Source organism: Phocoena sinus, chromosome 19, assembly GCF_008692025.1.
Source record: "Phocoena sinus isolate mPhoSin1 chromosome 19, mPhoSin1.pri, whole genome shotgun sequence".
Taxonomy (NCBI): domain Eukaryota; kingdom Metazoa; phylum Chordata; class Mammalia; order Artiodactyla; family Phocoenidae; genus Phocoena; species Phocoena sinus.
The window spans coordinates 18193353-18208137 of record NC_045781.1 but is presented as its reverse complement, the minus strand read 5'-3'; the positions used below and the strand labels follow the sequence as shown (position 1 = coordinate 18208137).

General features: G+C 43.9%; 1 protein-coding gene across 9 annotated transcripts in view; it reads left to right on the top strand.

The window, feature by feature from the left end:
* Positions 1–11310: 11310 nt before the first annotated feature.
* ZNF507 (zinc finger protein 507) overlaps positions 11311–14785 on the top strand; it is a 48020-nt gene continuing 44545 nt past the window's right edge. For 3 of the 9 annotated variants that reach the window (XR_004346996.1, XR_004346999.1, XM_032613714.1), the window contains exons 1-2: positions 11363–11486; positions 12416–12509. The gene's annotated coding sequence lies outside the window, so the exon portion shown is untranslated. Of the gene's footprint in view, positions 11487–12415; positions 12510–14785 lie in introns of all 9 variants that reach the window. The other 6 variants (XM_032613715.1, XM_032613717.1, XR_004346997.1 and 3 more) reach the window with 6 other exon arrangements.

The window sequence follows — 14785 nt, the reverse complement described above, 5'->3', positions numbered from 1 at the left end:
TCCCCTGGTCCCTGCCCATCATTTTCTTCAAGACTCTCTGGGTCGCCTCTTGGCCTTCCTGTGCCTGGTGTAGCTCAGCCCAGGCTCTGTCCACCTTGTGGTCCCCCGAGCCTGAAACAATCAATTCCCAGATTTGATCCTTCTGGTCTACCTCCAGGCAGCCTCTCCTGAACACTCCATTTCTCTACAACAGCGACTGACTCTCACCTCCTCCTGTACTTTCTAGCCTCTCATTTGCTCTTGTTTCTTCATAGATTGCAGTCATGCTATTTATTGGTCGGCCTGTTTACATGTTTATTTCTATCTTCCCTCACTAGATTCTAAGGTCCACGAGGGCAGAAATTTGGTCTGTTCTTTCCACCGCAGTACTCCTCGTGCCTACAATAACACCTGGCATACAGTAGGTGCTCAAGAAATATTTGTTGACTGAATAAATGGATTCGGTACATTCTGCAATTGTGCTTAAAGGGCTCTTCTCTCTACAACTAGGTCATAACTTTCCTGAAAGCAGGGATGCTCCCTATAGCATCTTATTTAGCACCGCACATACCTTAGGTGCTTTAAAACAAAGCAAGTGGATGAGAGAGGTTGCAAACCACAAATTCTATCGGCGCATTGAAATAGGCAAAAGCACATCTCCCTGCACTTCTCATGGAAGAATAATAGCTAAGGCTGAAATATGTTTTCTACAGGGGCATGCTCGAAGCACTCTCTAGAGTATTCAGTCATAAAACCCACATGATACGACTGACTGTGAGATCTGGAATGTTATTCTCTGCATGTTAGAGGCAAGGAATTAGGATACAATGAAGCAAAGTGATGTGCCCAAGATTATACAGCTAGTGAGTGATGGAGCCAGGAAATAAACCCAGGCATGGCCCAGAATCTGTGCCCTTAACCTCTGTGCTTGCCATTTTTCTTGACTTAGAAATCTAGGATAAATACAAAAACAATTAGAAAATGCCCCAAGAAAAGCCTTTGGGCGCTAACACTACGTCCCCTTGAGTTTACTCCTATTTTTTTCAAAGTAGATTATAAGCAACAAATCTCTGCTCCAAATTAAGATTGCCTGATCATCTTTCCCTTATAAATAACACATCAAGACTATATCTACCTGAGCTTAGTGAGGCAAAGGATTTTTAGAAAATTCTTTCCGAGAGAGTGGAATGTATTATAGTTCTTCCCTAGAGCTGTGAGAATGCAACTCCCATTCTTGGACTCTGCCTGGGTTTGGGTCACAAGAATTCTCAGCTAACATAGATGAACTTCATCAATGCAAAACTGGCCATACCAGGTGCCTCTTTATTCTACAGCATCTCAGTGTTAATAAACAGGAGGACCTTTGATCAATGAGGCTACTCAAGTAATTGGAATTTTCTATACTCAACACTGAGACCCCATGATGTGAAGCATTCATTTAAATCAAATTTTCCTCAGTGGGTCTTAGAACTCACATAAATTTAACCCATATGGTCTACCATCTAGTTCTCTATTTTGCACAACCAAATCGAGTGCTATAGACTGAATATAACGTTCCCCCAACATTCATATGCTGAAACCTATCCCCAGTGTGATGGTATTTGGAGGTGGGATTCTTGGGAGGTACTTAGATTATGTGGGTGGAACCCTCGTGAATGGAATTAGTGCTCTTATAAAAGAGACCCCAGAGAGCTCCCTCGACCCTTCTGCAGTGTGAGGACACAGCAAGAAGATGGCTGTCTACGAACCAGGAAGTGGGTACTCACTAGATACCGAATCTGCTGGCACCTTGATCTTTGACCTCCCAGCGTGTAGAACTGTGAGAAATCAATCTCGATTGTTTATAAGTCCCCAGTCTATGGTTTTCTGTGATAATAGTCCGGATGGACTAAATCAGAGTGATTTGATATTGGACTGATGAATCTGAAGCACTACAAGAATCTCAGTCACTCAAGACAAACTCCAGCATGTTTATCATTCATTCATTCATTCAATGTTTGTTTCTTCATCAGCATCTACTAGTCCCAGGCACTACACTAACACAACATGTTGGCTGACATCACAATATCTGCCATTTATGAAGGGCGGTTGACATGGATGCTATAACCATACAGATAAACTACAGTGATGGCAAGAGCTGTGACCAAAGGCTCTAAGAAAGGGTAAAGGGATTTAACCTGGTCGTGAAAGTCAGGGAAGGACTCCCTGAGAAGACAGTACTTTGCTGAGACCTAAGGAAGAGTAAGAGATAATCACGTGGAGAGGAGTGGGAGGAGGTAGGAGGACACCAGGCTCGGTGCAGCTGGGAAACAAAAAAAAAAAACACACCTAAGGGTGGGCGGTTGTGATGGGGTCGACGCTGGGGCAGTGGCCAGGGACATCAGGCCAGACATCGAAGGCTGGGTAAAGGTCTGGATCTTTATTAGAAGCGTTGGAGATTTTTAGGCACCACCAGAAAGGGAAAGATTTGAGGATTATTTGGAAGGTGAAACTGACAGCCTGGTGATGCATTGGTTCTATACACTCAGCTTGCTATGGCAGAAAACTGGACAAAGAGAGAAAAGGCAAGGTCAACGGCAAGGGTTGGAACAAAAGGATTTCCAGGCCCATCTTAAGATAATTGAAAAGTTAAACGATCAGGGTGTGCATTCCCAGAGTGGTACACTTGGGCCAGGTCTCCCAACACTCAGCTTATTCTGTACAGTTCTGCAAACCAGAAATGAGCCTCACAGCTTGATAACGCTGAGGGTCAACTCATACTCACCAACGGAGATGAGCCCTATTTTGCATTGCTCTCACTAGAACATAAAAAAAAAATTCTGTAATTCTTGTGCTGCTACCGACATCATTATGCATCAGTATAACAGAGTACTAATTTTAATCTGCACAAAAATCAGAGAATTTTCATGCTGTGAGGAACCTTAAACATTATCTGAATATTTGTGAATTTTTGCAGTATGTTCATAGATGTTTTCATGTATAATTTATTTCCTATTAACATGTATGTTTGGTGTCCTCTAAATAAACTATGTTTTTCATAGACTTAACCCAGGTGTATTGCCTTTGGGGCCCCTATCAATCCCACCTGAACCCCATGGGACACACACACACACACACACACACACACACACACACACACACAATGCACACATGCACATAAATAGGACTGTACCCAGAAGATGCTCAGTCACCACTGTTAGTTGACTATCTGACAACAGACCAAAAGCTCCCTCTGAGTCTGACAGTCAAAGCCGCAAAGCCAAGAGAATGGTCCATTTAAAAGAATCTGGTAAAATCATGGGGTAGACAAGAGGTGAACAGTCAGACTCCCTCCACTGGCTCATCAAAGAATGGAAAAACCTGGAAGGAGCTAGAACCTTGGTCCCAGCCCTTCTCCATGCAGGGAAGACAGTTCTGTCACCCATAGGAAGAGTGGTTGAGGCTCAAACAGGAGAGCTGAGAAGGATGCCATATCGCTGGTTAAAAAGTCGGGGGGAAATGAGTATATTCAGCAAACTGAGAAGTGCTGCAATTTTAGAAGGAAAGTCGCTTTCTTAGATGACAGCAGAAGTTACTTCCAGCTTTTTCCTTACTTTGATCCATCAGTGTTGCCCTGGCCACCGACCAAGTTCACATGGTCCAGACATTTTAAGTGGAATCAATGTGTTAGCACCCCTATTTTTCAAAACGTAGAGGACATATATCTAAGATTAAACCTGTACAAACCAACCCCTAGATGTCATTGTTGCTGCTAAAATATCAAATCTTGAGTCTTTGAAATTCTAAATCTGAAGAGATAGCAGTGTTAATCTGAATAAACCACTTAAATAATGCAAATTCAATTCACTTTCAATTTTTCAAAGCCAAGTCCAAAGTCTTCTGGACTTCTTAACCAAAATGTAACTACATCTTAGGGTGTTAGCACGCATTCTGATGCCAAAAAAATCCACGTTTAGGAAAAATAGGCTGGAAACGCACATAGTCATATGTAACGTGACTAACTGGGCTCACATCAAATTCCACGACTGATGAGCTGATTGGAGCGTAGCTGGGTGATCCTGGCCTCTTCTTTTCCGTGTGTCCTCTGACTTCTGTGCTTGCCTCTGCCTTTGGTGTTGGAGCCCAGAGCTGTCTGTCCTTCCCACCCAGGACACACTGAAATAACAGAGGTGCTCATTGGCTCTCCACTGCACACCCTAGTTCCAATTAGCCTCAAATGCTACTTGTTCTCTGATCACAGTCTCACCTCCATCTCTTCCTTCCATTTCATATCATTCCAGTCTGAATCTTTGCAATAATAATACTTGTTGTTTATCGATCGGGTATATCAGTGCTTCCTATACATTATGTCCTTTAAATTTTTCAGTAGCCCTGCAAGATAGGTATCACTATCCCCATTTTACAGATGAAGTAGCAGAGGCACAGAGAGGTTAAGTACCTTGCCCCAGACCACATAGCCAATGAGTGCTAATAGGTTTTGAAGCTCAGGGTGAGACCCAGTCCACAGCCTGGATTCTTAGAGCCTCTCTGAAGTCAACTCCCGGGTCCCTAACCGGACACTGTCTTTATTCTCTCTCCCAAGCCCCCAGCTCTCAATCAAATTGCTGCGATTCCCCAAAATGGCTTTCAAGTAGCTCCTCAAATAAAGCCCAGATCTGGGAGCACGTCTGCTGAATGAAATCACTTCTTCATTCAATCAACGAGTGTTTACTGAGTGTAACTGCATTCAGGGTCCTATTCTAGGCCAGGGGGAATATTGATGCATAAAACTGCCAAGCTCCCTGGGCTCTTGGAGCTCATTCTCTGCCAGGGTAGACAGTTGCTGAGGCAGGGATTACACACATAATTAATGACTGCAGAGCCGAGTCCACAAAGATGTGTGAAACAAGATAAGCAGAGCCCCTAACACAGGGCCCTGCACCACGAGGGCCCCCAATAGATGCTTGCTGCCTGTCTCTGCTCGGCCAGCCTCAGCCTCAGTGTGCCTTTCAGGGCAAAGCTCTCCCTACTCCCCACTCCAAGCCCTCCATGCCAGACAGAAGCATCTTCACACTCCAGACAAATGCCTTGTGTTCACTCTCACCGCACACTTCCGTTCATGTTGGTCCATATTCTTCCACATACCAAGCTGATTTATTCAAGACCTTAGCTCAGGCTTCTCCCCTCCCATCCGCTGGGCACAGGGTTCTCCCTCCATGGGGCCCAGAGGTGTGAGCTGAGGGAGAGGTGCTAGTGCTAGAGGGGTAGATGACATGAGAGCCTGGCCACCTGCTCATGAAGCTCACATGTGCCCTGCAGCAGGCCCACGCATGCCTGATTCTGGATATACCACTGCCATCTCACAACAGACCTAAGCTGGATCCTCCCAATCTTATGTCTTGCTGGAGCCAGTGAAGACTAGTTTCGGCCTCATGACCAGAAAAGGCATGACAATTACAGTGCAGACCATCTCTGGGTGTCATATGCATTTTCCCTTCCCTTTCTCACTCATGTCTCTTTCTCAATGAAAGAAACACCCCAGAAGATCAAACAATGTTCCTCATGCCTGGTCTTCCATAGTATATGAAGAGCTCAGACTGGAGGACCTTAGAAGGTAGTCTACTTACTGTCTGTGGTTATCCATTTACTGATGTCTTAAGGAAGCAAGAGGTGGAACTCCCAGCCGGCTGATGGTGATGCTAGCAGCTTCTCCTAGTCTATCACCTCAAGAGGAGCTGTCAAAATAACAAACGACACATTTGGAGGTCACAGGATTACCCTTTAGCCAGGCCCTCTTGGTTTGATTAGCAGTTACTTTTCCTCTTAGTGTTTTTCTTCATCTTCTCCTTCTTCTTTTCATTTTCTTCCTCTGCCCTTCTCATCAATAAAGGTCACTGCGTTAAGGAAACCGTTTCTGTGAGAAGAATTTAACGGTACCCTATTAGAATCACACTGTCTTGTTCAGAAGCAGGTGGTATTACCTGTCAATGGGATTTTGGACATAGCAAATAGCTGACACCCAACTCAGCTGAGGCTCCTGGGCAGATAAAGTGGCCCAAGGAGACAGCCCTCTGGCGGCCTCAAAATCTCATTTTCATTGCCCTAGTAGAAAAGAGACTGACTTTATTGACAAAGACGACTGAAAATTGCTTGAGCGCTCCAATAACCAGTCTGCGTTGAAGCAGAGAGACAGTCTGGCGGAGACCAGCTCCCTGCTCCCCCGTGCAGCTCTGCCCAGCCCTGAGTCTGTGGCACATGCAGACCAGACTGAAGGGAGCCTGCCGACACCCTCACGGGCAGCCCCACTCCACCTCCACACCCAGCCTGCTGGTGCCTTTCCTGGACCCCAACCATAAATCAACATGAATTCAGGACAGCTCTGCCAGAAAGCAAACTCTTAGACTGATTCAGGGACCCGGGGGTCAGGCCTGAGTTAGCTGGAGAAGGCAAATGTCCTGCTTCCCACTGGAGTGTTCTGTGGCTTGACTGCACATCCCAGGTCGGCCACTAGATGTCACCACCATTGATTCTTGTCCTTACTCCCAGGTGCTGGTATAAGACAGAGTCCAGGGACCAAGGGAACTCTACAGAATTCCATCACCGCCAGGACTGCAGGGCTGCTTTAGGTCCTCTGACAGTCTGAGCTCCTCGTGGGCCTCTCCTAAACCAGTTAGCAGCTCAGACCCAAAACAGCTGAGCTGAAAGTTAAGCAAACCCCAACTCTGAGAATAGACACCCCTTGCTCTTTCTCCAATTCTTCCTGGTCACTATCAGTTGTGTATCCTTCTAGTTTATTCTGGCCCTCAATAAGAAACAAATTAATATGTGTGCCTCGTAGTACCAGAGATTTTAGATGTCAATGTGCTGCTGAAATGATGTAGGTCTGTGGCTTTTAGCAGAGAATGAATGACAAATGGATAATTTATGATGATTCTTTTTTTTTTTTTTTATAAATTTATTTATTTATTTTTGGCTGTGTTGGGTCTTCGTTTCTGTGTGAGGGCTTTCTCTAGTTGCGGCGAGCGGGGGCCACTCTTCATCGCGGTGCGCGGGCCTCTCACTACCTCGGCCTCTCTTGTTGCAGAGCACAGGCTCCAGATGCGCAGGCTCAGTAGTTGTGGCTCACGGGCCTAGTTGCTCCGCGGCATGTGGGATCTTCCCAGACCAGGGCTCGAACCCGTGTCCCCTGCATCGGCAGGCAGACTCTCAACCACTGCGCCACCAGGGAAGCCCTATGATGATTCTTGAGACCTGAACTATAATTATGAAGTATTTCTAGGTGTACATTCAGATGCAAAGTGTAAGGAACCTAGCGCTAATATTAATTTATTACTGACAGCAGTATATATAATAATATATCATGTCTTTTAATCTTACATTCCTTCTAACTTACATCAAGCAATCTTTTCATTCATTAATAAAATCAAGCCTTGCCATTATTCTTAATGATGAAGTCCCCTTTTGAACCCAGAGGACTCCTATAATTAAACTCTGTACTTCCATGTACCAGACATTTGAAGCTAAAAAAAGAGGATAAATTGAACTTCTTGTCTTACAGGCAGGATGAAAACGTCAGAAAGATGCAGCCTACCTGCCCACAGTCCCACAGGAGCTAAATAGAAAGTCAGGAAAAATTTTTGTGTTTATCTTCTCCGCTCACACCATCACATCCTTTTCTTTTCCCCTTTTAGTCCACTGCTTTCTCTGACCCTTCCACAATCTTTCCTTTCTTGTGTTTTTTTTTTAATTGATGTATAGTTGATTTACAATGTCATGTTAGTCTCAGGTGTACAGCACAGTGATTCAGTTATACATATATACATACATATATTCTTTTTCAGATTCTTTTCCCTTATAAGTTATTACAAAATATTGAGTATAGTTTGCTGTGCTATACAGTAGGTCCTTGATGGTTATCTACGCTATATATAGTAGTGAGTATATGTTAATCCCATCCTCCTGATTTATCTCTCCCCTCCCCCCTTCTTCTTTGGGAACTATAAGTTTGTTTTCTATGTCTGTGGGTGTATTAATCTTTCCTTTTTTGAGGCAGTATATCCAAAGAATATTTTTTAAAGGTCACGATAAAAATTACAACTAAAAGAAATGCAGGTTAACATGTCTCCTCCAATTCTCTGTGCTGTGCCAAAAACCTACATGATTAATCCCTTCAAAAGAAATCTAACCTAATCCTATTACACCAAAGACGAGGTGTCCTTCACGAGTATCATGTCCGGGAACAAGTTGGTCTTCTCCACAAGTTTCAACAGGTTAATGTCTCATTCAGTTTATAACCAGTCATTGCCTTGGCAACTTATTCACTGCACTGTACTGAATGTTCCCCAAATTTAAACAGTGCTATGGTTTAAGCTGTCAAGCACACATCATGTATTATCAGGCAACCTGGTCACTTTAGAAGATACAAACCTGTGACACTTGTAGAAGTGAAACCTTTAAGCTCATCAGCTAATTACTGATCCCAAAATAGAATAATGAGATGTGTGGAGGTAAGCATTCAGTTATCTGGGTCATCTCTCATCTGGAGACAAAATCTGATTCCACTGAGTAGGTACTAGGAGTAAGCAAGTTTCCTATCTATAATGCTAAATCTTAATATGATTGGTTAATTAAATCATGACAAATGACATTCTGTGGCAAGTGGAAGGTGCTTAAAAGAGATTCGGTGAGATATCCACAAGTTCAGTGGAACTATACCTGAATGTCTTTGTATTCCCCTGACCTAAAAACGTTTACTGCAATTTTCTGGAGACCTTCTGTGTAGGAAAGAGAAATACTGAAGTTTTGCTCCACTGGCTTTTTGAAGTTGCCTAGGTTTTTCTATTGGATTCTGTGTCTTATACCTTCTCTGTCTTCAGGTTTTTGTATTGGATTCTGTGTCTTATACCTTCTCTGCCTTCAGGAATGAAGGTCTTAATTCTTTTATTAACATTCCTATCTGCCTGTAATGGTTTCTTCTTATTGATTCTGTCTCTTCCAGTTACTTCAGTATAGGGAAGAGGAGTGTCAGTCAGCAGTGGTTATGTCATGGTGCGGTAACAAACAGCTCCAAAACCTCAGTGAGGTTTATATATATTCATTGTGGGTCAGCTAGGGGCTCAGCTCATCACCACCACTCTAAAATGTGGGCTGACAGGGTGGCCACCATTTCAAACATTGCTGGTTATCAAGCCAGCAGGGAAAGGGCACTCTGGAGGGCACTGCCCTGGCAAATAACCGTTCCAAGATGGAAGTGGCACCCCTCACTTCTTCACACAATTCATTAGCCAACACCAGTCAGAGGCCACACCTCTGAGCCAGGAAGAGGGCCAGGAAGTTTTGTCTAACCTTGTGCTGGAAGAGGTACATTGCAAAATAGCTGGTGAATATTAGAAAAGACAACCACAGGAAGTTCAGACAGAGATATACTTAACCTCTCACTTGTTTTAGAATTCCCTTATTTTCCCTAGATTATAGTTTCTCCACTTTGTTTTTGCACTCTGCTCTGGTAAAATAATTCTCTGATTCCTGTTCTGTCAACTTTCATATACATGGACATTACAGTTAAGACAGTACTAAAGAAAAGCCTCTCTTCAGGTAGCTTTAAACAAGGATTGTTTGTGTCAGTAGCTCAAGAAGAAAAAAGAAATTTGCACATTGTTTGTTCTCACATTCTTCCTTTTATGTATTTCTGGTTTTCCTCAATTTTTTTCCTTCCACCCTTCCATGCTAGTCTCCTGTTCAGTCTCTTTTATTGAAAAAAATTATTCAACCCTTTATTTTTCCTTCTTCTTAGCTACTTGGTCCAATTGGCAAAGAATTCTGTGGAATAGCAGAATTCTAAATTTGCTGGTTTCCCAACCCCCCAAATTCAGGTGAATTTGTATCCTGAGATATTTACTGTATCTCAGGAATTACTGACCTCTCTGAACAATGACAAGGTTTTGTTGGATCTTTCTCCCACTTGATAATTGAGAGTCCAGCCTGCTGCAAAGGTCTCTAAGTACACCTGGAAGTCCCCAAGAGATACAGGCATAACTCATTTTATTGTGCTTCATTTTTTCTGTTTAATGAATTTGCAGTTATTGCATTTTTTGCAAATTGAAGGTTTGTGACAACCCTGCATCAAGCCAGTCTATCAGTGCCATTTTTTTCAACAGCATTTGCTCATTTCATGTCTCTGCATCCCATTTTGGTAGTTCTCAAAATATTTCAAACCTTTTCATTATTATTATGTTCGTTATAGTGACCTATGACCTTTGATGTTATTATTGCAAAAAGATTATGAATGTGAAGGCTCAGATGATGGTTAGCATATTTTAGCAATGAAGTATTTTTTAATTAAGGCATGTATGCTGTTTTTTAGACATAATGCTATTACACACTTAAGAGATTACAGTATGGTGTAAACAAAACTTTTATATGCACTGGGTAACCAATTGATGTCAAATTCATGTGACTCGCTTTATGGCAGTGGTCGAGAACCAAATCCACAATCTCTCCCAGGTATGCCCGTATCTCAATGAACAAGTCCATTACTATGACTGGAATCTTCAGTTTTACTCCCTTCCTACTGTTCACGGCCCACATGCTCAGCCCGGATCCAAGCACCCTGCTGTGTAGTTCCCAATACACCAAACCTGTCCAGCATTCCTGAAGTTGGGTGGAACGCTTAACTAACATTGCATTTTACTCTGTCAGCAGGGGGATGGAAACAGGACTGCTTATAAAGCTGGCATGTATGTCATAAAACAGATCCAAATGACCAACACCATGGTGCCCTCAGAGGACTGAGGTTGTGCTACCAGGTGAAGCAAGCTACCAAGTCTGGTCCTACAACTCTCAGGATGACTTCTTTCCCTCAAAATCCTCAATCTCTCCAGCAAGTAGATTTCCCAGGGCCAGCTCTGCCCCTCACCAGGCACACTTGAAGTCCAGCCATGAACTTAGGTAGCACCTCTACATTTTAGCCAAGAACCCCACAAAAAAGTATAGCCCAACCAAAAGCTGTAACAAATTCAGAAGCATAGGGCTGTAAAGAATGTCAACGCCCACTGCTGAGAGCCAATGAGGGAAAGGAAACCTAGCCCACAGCAGGTTTGGGCGACGTGGGGAGACTCCAAAGTGAGCACTCACTGACTTCTAGACCCAACGACCACTCAGAAGGCCACGCTTGGGCCGTGGCAGCCCAACAACCCGCGCCTTAACCTCACCCAGGAGCCGGGGATTGCAGTGAGCTGACAGGGTATCCTCTTTGCGCCCGCCCAGCCGGCGTCCCGAGATGCCCATGGGCGGGGCCTGAGCATCGCCCCGCCCCCTCCGCCCGCCACTCGGGTCACCTGACCTGCCCCCGGCTCACGTGATCCGTCCCAAGCGCCGCCATTTTGGAGCTCCGGATGAGGAGGGAAAAGCGGGGGTAAAGAGGGAGAAGAGCAGGGAGAGAGGTGGGCGAGGACGAGGGTGAGGGCACGGCCGGGCTCCTGGCCGGCCAAAGGAGGCTCGCGGAAGCAGCAGCCGCCGCCCGACCGCAGGTACCGCGCCCCGGGGCCGCCCCTCCGCCTGCTGTTAGCGCCGCCGCCGGCCATGTGCGTCCTCCCCTCAGGCCTCTACCGGCGCCGGCTTCCTCCTCAGCCGGCAGACACCCGCCCGATGCTGGCCACATGCCCCAAGTTCCTTGTCCCTTTTCAGTCCTCTGTGCCGCCCACAGCAAGGCCTGTGGAGACCCCGGGCTTACCCTGCACCTTGGGGGTGGGGGGGTGGGGGGGAACCTGCCGCTGCCCGCGTACTCACCAGCCTGGCCCGCAGGCAGGCCCGCCGGGTGTCGCTTCTCTACCCTTTGCACGTGTGAAACCGCGTAGGCCTGTTGGAATGGAGCGAACGACGGTGTCCTCACCGCGTCTGTTGATTACTTTTCTCAACCCGCATCTCCCAAGCCACTGATGGGTGTAGGAAAAGCTAGTACATAGACGCCGTTCTGGTGTTCTGCACCTATTTCGAACCTCCTCCATGAAGTGGTCTCCCCAGAGATCACGGAGATCATTGGGAAAAGCTCCCACCGTGTAAGACCTGGGGGCATCCGTAGTGAATGGTTTGTGTGTGGAAGGCCTGGACGATTAATTAGACAGAGGCCACCATCCCACCCCGTAGGCGATCTTTTTAGTACTGCAGTGGGCTGTAATTTGCTGCCAGTCTGCATCTCTCCTATCCGGTAATTACTGGATTTATCAGTAATTGAATTTGTTCTTTGAGTTTGTACTTTCTTCAGTACTCTGCTCTGATTCAGTGTATGGGTTGCATTACTGATTAAAAGAGAAAGCCTGGCCCTTCATTTCTTTACTTCACTAACTCGTTTAAAATTAATTTCAGGGGAAAGCCAAATATGTGCTTTCTGCCCTGGCAGTAAACTATTTACTTAACCATAATCGATAAAGTTGCATTCTAGGTGAAATGAATACCATTCTTTGATCTTTTAGATTCATTCTAGGTTATGTATTAATTTCAGGAATTGACTTGAAAGACACAGGCTCTGCCACTTAACAGCCATGTAACCTTGGGTAAGTCACTTAAACTGCACTGAGTGTTTCCTTATTTGTAGAATTGTGTAACACCCACCTAGCCTGTCCCAAAGACTTAATGAAGCTCAAACATACATGTTTGATACTGCCTAGCTGTAAGAGGCTGTTGCTCTTTTCATTATTTATACTTTATACATTTTTTTGTTCACACTGAGAATTAAGAGGAGAATTGGTGTATTGAGAAAGGATGGATTTAGAATCAGATAGGCTTGGATTCCAGTTCTTAAACTAGCTATTACTTTGCATCTGTGAACCTCAGATTCCTTATCTGCAAATAAAGAGGCCAGTATTACCAGGAATTTCATGAGTAATACACAGAATCTACACTGGCACTACTCTCTGGTCTGTGAGCACCTCAAGGGCAAGGGTTCCCTCTTCCTTATTTTGGTAGTCTCCCGCACATTGCTTGGCACGTTATAGGTGCTCAGTAAATGTTAAATCTGAATATTGGTTAACATTAGTTAGACCTTGTGTCTTAATTGCAGCTGCGAAATTCAAATATTCTCTCAGGCTAGATGCCAGCTAAGAAATTTTATACTGTGAAATTCATATACTTTGATATTTGCACTTGGTTTTTTCTTGGTGGGCAATTAATAATTAAGCTAAGGAGATTTTAATTCAAGTAAATTACAGCTGACGTTAGTAAGATAAATCTATAAATAACGTGTAAGCAGTTTCAAGGTAACTTTTTATAGACAGTTTATAGGACAGGAACATGAAAGTTCATCCAGCACAACTCTTGTTTTACATCTGTAGAATGTAAAACGCTCAGAAACAGTGACTTGCCTAAGGTCACACAGCTGAGGTTCCTCTAGAAGAGGGACCCATGAGCTATGTCCCCTGCCTTCTTTTGGCTGGAGCAAAATGAACATTTTATATTTTACAATTACGGTAATATGGAAGAACGAGGAATTGGCCGTTACTTCTATAGCACAATTTTTTTCTAATTGGAAAGAACAAATTCTTAGTCTGAAAGAAAAGGTTCTTTATATAACATACTGAACTGTCTTTGTACGTTCACAGAAAATTACGGCCTTTCTCTAGTTCTACCCAAGCCCCCATGAATTGTTCAACTTGATTTTACATATGATAACCATACTGCTATAACTGAAAGGAACTAATTAGATGTACAAATAAACCAAATAGCAAATTGTAAGGAAATAAAGACAACTGAAATAATTTGGCTCTATTTTTGGGAAAGACATTAATTATAAGCTTTTGCCTATGGGATTCCGTTGTTTAGGGAAGACTTGAGACTCAGTGGAGAAGGTTGTAGAACTTTTCTGGCTTGGGATACAACTTTTATTTATTTATTTATTTATAACAATTTGATATATTTGGTCAAATGTTATGTCTAAAGATCCCAAACGAGAAAACCCGTGTTTTGCTGATGCCTATAGTCTTTCCTCATCCTAGTAAACCTCATTGTTCAGCCATACTGATCTTTTCACTAATCCCTAGATAGCATGCTTATTCTCGCTTCTGAAAATCTAATGTTATGGCTGCTTTCTTGTCAGCAAATTCCAAGAAAGCAAAATGGCACTCTCATATTAGGATAATTCAGAGAGGATGTATTTACAAAGATACTTATAAAGGTGTAGGATTTGTATAGGCAAACCACAGGAATAATTCTGTCATCTGGAGCTAGCAGCATCAGGAGAAGGGAGAGTCCTGTAGAATAGCCTGCCTGGAGAGAATGGCCTTTTGTTGAGGAACACAGCCACTTCAAGGTGACCTAGAGGGAGGAAACCAGGGAAATGAATGTCGTGATCTCCCTTTGCTGCCTTCGTATCTCCTGTCATGGCTCCCCATTGGCATAACTCAACTAGAGGGCATGGGAGCGTAGTGATGTAATCCCTCCTGGGATAGAGAGCAGAGTGGAAAAGAGGAGACAGCCCAGAGGGGCAAACGGGTGACGTCCAGCATGCTCTTCTTTTGGAATACAGTGTGCATCTTACCTCTTCAAAAAGCCTTTTCTTCCCTCCCTAGACCAAAATGAGCTCTTCAGTCTCTGTTAGGATTTGGTCATTGGATGTTGCCTTCTGACTACTTCACCTTGTGTACAGCTGGGTTATTTTAAAACTGTTAATTCTTTTTAACTTCTAAATATGTTAGTCTTATCCACTTAACTCAGTTTTAAACTCTGTGAGTATTATAAATTTAAAATTTTTTCAATTCTTCTTGGTACTTGGCTTGGTGCCTTGTAAAAAATGTTTTTTTTTTAATAAATTTATTTGGGCTTCCCTGGTGGCGCG